The following is a 7,329-nucleotide window of genomic DNA, read 5'->3' as shown; positions in this document are numbered from 1 at the left end:
GCCCTGGATGGATTCTAGCTATGCTGGAGAGCCAGCCTTCCCCTCAGGCCTTCAGGAGGATGGTGCCTCCCCTGTGTATCCAGGGCACGCTGAGGATGGAGAAGGACTCACCCCCAGTGGCTGCCCACTTTTCTACTTCCACTGATCCTTTGATTATTTTTCTAGTGTGAGTTACAGATGTCTCCATCCCTCCATGGAGCTCTTTATCTCCTTTGTGACTGGAGAGGATCCATCTTACACAGGAAACCAATGTATCTCTCCCAAATTTGGAGGGCCACAGGAGGTGGCGGCTGGTTTGGCATTCTTCCCTCCACCAGCCTCCCCTTTTGCTGTGGGTTTTCTATGCAAATAGGATGAGGCCCAGAGATAGTTGCCTTGACTTGCTATCTCCTTTCCCCTCTGAAATCTGCTTCTATTCCTGGGGGCTCATCCAGATGATTAGGATTCTCAAAAGGAAGTATGGATAACATAAGAGCAAGCACAGGGCCGAGTGTTGGGGGATCTGAGTTCGAGTCCTGACTCTGACACTAACCAGTTCTGTGGCCTTCTACTAATTACTTCATTCTACAAATACTGGTGCCCACTAGGTGCTGAGCCTGGGGACACAATCATGACAAGATTCCTGCCTTTGGAATGTTCTCAGTCTAGTGAGAAATAAACAAGTAAATCCTGTACAGAGGGAGAAGGGTCCATGATGGAAGAAGAACAGATTGCCTTTTCTTTTTTTTTGAGACGGAGTTTTGCTTTTGTTGCCCAGGCTGGAGTGCTATGGTGTGATCTCGGCTCACCACAACCTCCGCCTCCCGGGTTCAAGCGATTCTTCTGCCTCAGCCTCCTGAGTAGCTGGGATTACAGGCATGCGCCACCACGCCCGGCTAATTTTGTATTTTTAGTAGAGACAGAGTTTCTCCATGTTGGTCAGGCTGGTCTCGAACTCCTGACCTCAGGTGATCTGCCCGCCTTGGCCTCTCAAAGTGTTGGAATTACAGGTGTAAACCACTGCACCTGGCTCAAATTTTCTTTAAGATATGTATCCCAGGTGGGAGGAGGCTGGTCAGGGGCAGGTTCCTAAAGCCAGGGCTTTTTAAGTTGAGACCTGAAGGACAAGTGGCAATTGGCCAGCTGAATCAACATTTCTTCATAAGATGAAAGAATTATACAGATGAGCTTAACACTTCTTTTAAGGCTTAATCTAGCTACACTCCTGTAATTTTTTCCAGGTATCCCCAACACCCAGTGTGCTGCGAGGCACCTAAAAGTCACTCTATAGATGCTTATGAACTGAAGGAATGGATGTGCGATGGAATCCAAAGATGAAACTAAAAGCACCTACATGTGATTGGGCCCACTCCATTACCAGCTATCTGGCCATGGTCGGGGGGAATCATCTGCAACTTCTTGGACCTTCTCACCTCTGCTCCAGCTTCCTTTGACTACAATCTGAATTCCCATCTAGGTGAGGAGCCATGGGTGACCAAAGATCACAGCAGGTAGGCAAGGAAGACACAGAGCCAGAACAGCATGTGACTCGGAAATGATCTAAGCTGCTGAAACTCAGATCTCAAATTCCTTAAAGGAGGTCTAGTTGGTGGGAAAGCGAGAGTGCCTGACAGGGAATCCGTGTTGGTCAGGGACTCTGCCACCAGCAGTCTTGGGGAATTCCTGGGTCATGTGGTCGGATGTGTGGATGTGCTGAGATATCTGGGCTGAGCTAAGCTACTCTCAATCCTGCCTGCCCCACTATTGACTCCTGGAAGGGAGACGCCTACCCCCCAGCCCCAAGTCCCATGGCTGATCCATGTCTGAGGGGGTCATGGGGGAAAGCTGTTTATTGGATCTACTATGTGCTGTGCTGGGAAAACAAGTGGGAACAAATGTCTGTCCTTGTCCTTACACACTTCACAATCTGTGTGTGTGTCTGTAGGGGAGTGGGGGTAGGTCCAGACTGGTAAAAGGGGATTTGAAAGCAGCTCAGTGTGTGGACTGCTGTGATGTGTCCTGGTGGAAGCAGGGTGCAGGTAGGAGCAGAGGTGAGAGGCACCAAGGCCATGCCATGGGGGTCAGGTGAGGGTTGGGAGCAGGTAAGGAAGATCTCAGATACCTCTAAGATGAGTCTTGAGCCCTGAGGATGAATTACAGCCTGTAGTATTCCCTACCTCCCCTCCAAGAAAGGGATGCAAATCCTGTTAGTCGCTGGCAAAGTGGGAAGCCTAGCTCAAAGCTGCCCTCTTCTGACCAAACTAAGCCTAGCATGTTTCATGGGATGCCCAAAGCTGTGACCACAAGCAGAAATCGGCTTAGGCAATTTGTTCCTCCAGTAAACCGTTCATTTGTTCATTCATTCATTCATTCAACAAATATGGACTGAGTAATTGCAATAACAGCTATAATGATATCTAACATTTATTAAGCCAGCCCTGGTTCTAAATTCTAAATTCTAGTATGTCTTGCCGGAAGTTTTTAGAATTTGTGCCGCAAACACTGAAAACAGCCCTCAAACTCTCAATTACCCTGAGAAACCGAATGTTATTCACAGACCAGGCCTGGGAGGGGATGTGACTGAAGGAGAAGCTAGCTCTTCTCCCCAAGCCAAAGAGCTTGCCCTGTCTCCATCCTGGATTGGGAGGGAGAGCACACGCAGAGAGACAGGACGCAGGCGTGCCGGGGTCCAGCTCCACTTCCACCACCAACCCACACCATGCCGTGGCCAAGGACTTTCTCTTTTAGGGGTGGTTCCTTATCTGTAAAAGGAGATTTGGATAAACCAACTCTCAGTTTTGTTTCAAATCTGCTTTAACTTCACTGCAATATCTAAGCAGGGACAAATTAGAAACCTCAAGGGCTGGGCGCGATGGCTCACGCCTGTAATCTCAGCACTTTGGGAGGCCGAGGCAGGCGGATCATGAGGTCAGGAGATTGAGACCATCCTGGCTAACATGGTGAAACCCCGTCTCTACTAAAAATACAAAAAATTAGCCGGGCGTGGTGGCGGGCGCCTGTAGTCCCAGTTACTCAGGAGGCTGAGGCAGGAGAATGGCGTGAACCCGGGAGGCGGAGCTTGCAGTGAGCAGAGATCGCACCACTGCACTCCAGCCTGGGCAACAGAGCAAGACTCCGTCCCCCCCACCCCCCCACCAAAAAAAAAATTAGAAATCTCAGCCACTCGCTTTCTTTTGCCACCTGGTAACTGATTCCTTCAGTACTGGATATTTAGGGGCCCCATTCCGTCTCGCATCCCCAGGCTGGCATAATGTTTTTGGCTCAAGAGTCTGGCAACCTCGGCTTCAGGCTCTGCTCTGTCACTAACTGACTGTGACTATAACTCATGTCTCCACCACTTCATGTATAAATAAGAATTATTCTTTTATGCAGCTAACATACTGTGTGTCAGCCACTGTTCCTTAGATTTCCTGTATTCATGAATTCAATCCTTTCTACAACTCTATGAAGTACATACTAGCCTATGATATCCCCATTGCGTGTGAGGAAAGTGACACAGAGCAATTAAGGGCCTATGCAGGGTCACAGAGTTGTCAAGTGGTGAAGCCAGATTGCCTGGGGTCCAATCTGGCTCCAGAAACAGCACTCTTAGCCCTCATACTTTGGCTTAGAGAGGATTCCTGACTTGCCTAGAGTGTCAAGTAGACTAAGCTGCTCTGCGTCATACTTTCCTCATCTGAAATGACTACCTCTTGGGCTTGCTGTGGGATGAAATTAGAAGTGAGGTCGTCAGACTGATGGTTTCCTATCCGTCTGCCTGGCGCTTTGCTGGGCTCTGGTCCTCCCAAGTCCCCTCCCTCAATTTTGGCAGAGACCCAAGAGTGTGTGCGCGCACCTAGTGTGTGTGTGACAGCGAGGGGTTATCAGAGTTCCCTGAGCTCCAGCTGACCTGATTTGGGACAGAAGACAGTTAAGATAAGCTCAGAGCTAGGAAGTGGTCATTGAAACAGCCCAAGGCTGGACCTCTGTGTTAAGGGAGGGAGGAAGGAGCTGATCTGAGAGAGAAAAGAAAGGACCTCTTAACAACTCTTAGTGCTAGATTTGAACACCTGAAGGAAGTTGTTCTGAGAGTTGGGAGGTGGAGGGGTGGATATATATGTAGATTTGCAGTCTAGAGGGACTGGGCGCAGTGGCTCACGCCTGTAATCCCAGCACTTTGGGAGGCCGAGCTGGGTGGATCACCTGAGGTCAGGAGTTCGAGACCAGCCTGGCCAACATGGTGAAACCCTGTCTCTACTAAAAAAACAAAAATTAGCCAGGCACCTGTAATCCCAGCTACTTGGGAGGCTGAGGCAGGAGAATCACTTGAAACTGGGAGGCGGAGGTTGCAGTGAGCCGAGACCCTGCCATTGCACTCCAGCCTGGGCAACAAGAGTGAAACTCCGTCTCAGTAAATAAATAAATAAATAAATAAAGTCTAGAACTTCCAGTCAGTGTTTTAGAAAGGGTCTCCTTACCCCATTGTTAGTAGCGAAACCAGAGATTTTTCTCTTTTTCTGCCCTTCACTCCTGTGTCCTTTTCCCAGTCACGGAGGATCTGTCACTTCCATTGCTGTGGAGTTGGGAAGTGTGGGTGCTAGGGAGTGGAGAAGCTATGCCGGCGACTGGGGAAAATTTTCATGGGATTCCTCCATGGGTCTTCAAGTACTTTCTACTAACTCACTCTATTACGTTGTAGTCACCTGAGACCCTTTTTGAGTAAAGGATGAGTAAAGAAAAATAACCCCCCATCTTTACAGGTGTCCACCCTTTCACACTCACTATTTTATTGATTCTTCACTGACCCTGTGAAGTCGGGGCTTCTGGTTAGATGTTGGGGTACAGGGGCTGTTGATATAGATGTGGCAGGAGGTATAATGAGCCTGGGAATGGAAGTCAGGAGATGAGGTGCTACACCCAACTCTGCTGCTTGCTGGCCACATGACCTGGGACAGGTGACTCGATCTCCCAGCCCTCAGTTCCTAATTATTCAAAGAAGACCCCAAACTTGGAGATACTTTGTAAGCTGTTAAAGGCTCCCCAGCAGGTGGGGGTTTATGGCAGTGGATACTAGGCCACTTCACACTCCATTTAAATGCTGCTCCCTATGAAGGGGCTGAGGGTCTTCCTCCTGGCCCTGCCTCCACTTGGAATGACCAGGCAGGGCAGGGCATGGGAAGTGTGCCCAGGAGGGAGGTGGGAGAAAGGTCTGCCCATTGCCACCCCCCTTCCCCGTGCCTGGCTCCCAATGGCAACCTGAGCCCTTGGCCTCCCAAGCCGATCCTGGAATGTAAACCCCAAGCAAAGCACATTCTTTAGCCGGGTCACCAGCTCCTGGCCCTTGGTAAGGAAAGGCAGGAGCCAGCATTTCTCTTGGCCCCAAATAACGGTAGCACAATCTGGTACTGAGGGGCTATTACTACAAGGCTGGGTTAATCAGCTGGTTCTCACCCACAGCTCATAAAAAGCTCAGGTCTGACCTAGCACCCCTGTGAGCGCCCACAGTCAAGGGGAGAGGGAACTCAATCCCTAAGCAGGGGGAGTTGAAATATTGCTTATTTCCTGGATCTGGTTCCTTGTGTCAGTTGCAGGCCATAGAGGAACTCAGAGGGAAAGGGAGCACCCTAAAGATTCCCTCAATGCTGGTGCTGCCTCTGGACTCTTTGATTTCTAGCTTTTATTCAACAGTTGTGTGCTACATATTTAGATATCGCATGCCAGGCACTCTGTGTGATGCCCTGGGCCTATAAGAGTTAATAATATCATTACAGTCCTGAGAAGTACCTTAAAAGTTTTGTGTGCATGGGGATGAGGTGGGGTGGGGAGACAGTGGATTCGCCAGGTACACCATTGAGGGGGCATTCCGGGCAGAGGGGACAGGCTGCTTAGGATAGGGAGTCAAGGAGCAGCTGGACGCATTCAGGGAGTACTGGGCAGAGGTAAGAAGCGGAGGTGGGAAGGGTGGGACTTCATGAAGATCCTTAGAGGGAGGCTGCTTACGCTTCCCAAGGATATGGTCGGATATGTAGACAAGAAGAACAGAGGGAGTCTAGCAGCCATGTGGAGGGTGTCTGGTGGGGAGCCTGAAGGTAGGGGAAGTGAAGTTGGGAGGCTACTGAAACTGTCCTTTCAAGGGACGGTGACGGTCTGGACTAAGCTAGTGGCTGTGTGAGGGAGAGAAGAGTGAAGATAAGGAGGTCACCTGCCACCCAGGGTTGAGCTGGCTGCCCCGAGGCACCGGGAGCGAAGGTCTGGGGTGGAGTAAGATGAATTTGGAAGGGAAGCTCCAGTCCAGTCTCCTTCTACAGATGGAACAGGGGAGCCTGGGAAAGGGATTTGTAAATTACTGTTCCCTTACAAATGTTTGGTGTTGAGACTATGAATTGCTAGGCTGTGATTAGGACCAAGGCCCATTTTCTGTTGAATGGCAGGCAGAGTGCCCCGAGGTCCTGTGTCGTCCTTCAGGTAAGGAGGGCAGGGTGGGCCACCGTGAGATGGTGCATGGGGCCATGGAGGTTCCCAGCCCTGCTTGCACAGCCATGTGCTCCCTTCCAAGGCTGAGCAGGGGAGGAGCCCCGACAGCCCAGTGAGAAGCCAAGCAGAGCAGAAGGCCAGCAGCTGGCACCCTGGAGCTCCTTCCTGTCCCACTGTCCATGCTGCAGGTACGCTGAAGGGAGGAGGATAGATTTCTCCCCAACCACCTGGAAACCCATCAACTCTGAAATGTCACTTCAGGCACCAAGTGTTCAGATGAGTCTCTGGCCTCCAGCTCTCATCCCATGGACCCTCCTAGTCATCTGTTTCCTTTTTGGAGGGGGGCAGTGGCTGAGGGATCATGCATGAAAAAAAGAAACTCAAGAGCCAGGAGAGTCCAGTCTGGCTAAATTAGGAACTGGGACTTCCCCTCACTAGGATCTTTCCCAGTTCTTCCCCACAGGGAGCCATCCAGTCATTTACTCGACACAGGTTTATCAAGTGCTGGTTCTGTGCCAGGCACAGGAGGTGCTAAGCATGTGAGGGTAAGTGAGGAAGACCGGGTTCCCTGCTTCATGGAGCTCAGGAGCTCTTGTGGAAGTCACAGGACTTCTTGAGTCTCCATTTCCTCACCTGTAAAACACCTCACCATCTTTAGAAGGGTGCAAAAGATTCCCCTAGCCATGATGGCAAACTGCAGCTTGGGGTTCCAGAGGGAGGGGTGAGGCCTGGGTAACGTTGCAGCCACTCACCCCCAAATTAAAGGACTCCGAGCCTGGATGCCTGCTCAGAATGTGAGTCTGGGAATGTGAGTGTGTGAGTGTAAGAGCAAAAATATTTGCATGAACATGTGTGTAGAAGCGCATATGGGTGTGT

Source organism: Pan troglodytes, chromosome 1 (genome assembly GCF_028858775.2).
Source record: "Pan troglodytes isolate AG18354 chromosome 1, NHGRI_mPanTro3-v2.0_pri, whole genome shotgun sequence".
Lineage (NCBI taxonomy): Eukaryota > Metazoa > Chordata > Mammalia > Primates > Hominidae > Pan > Pan troglodytes.
The sequence above is the reverse complement of the archived record's forward strand: the minus strand, read 5'-3'. Positions refer to the sequence as shown.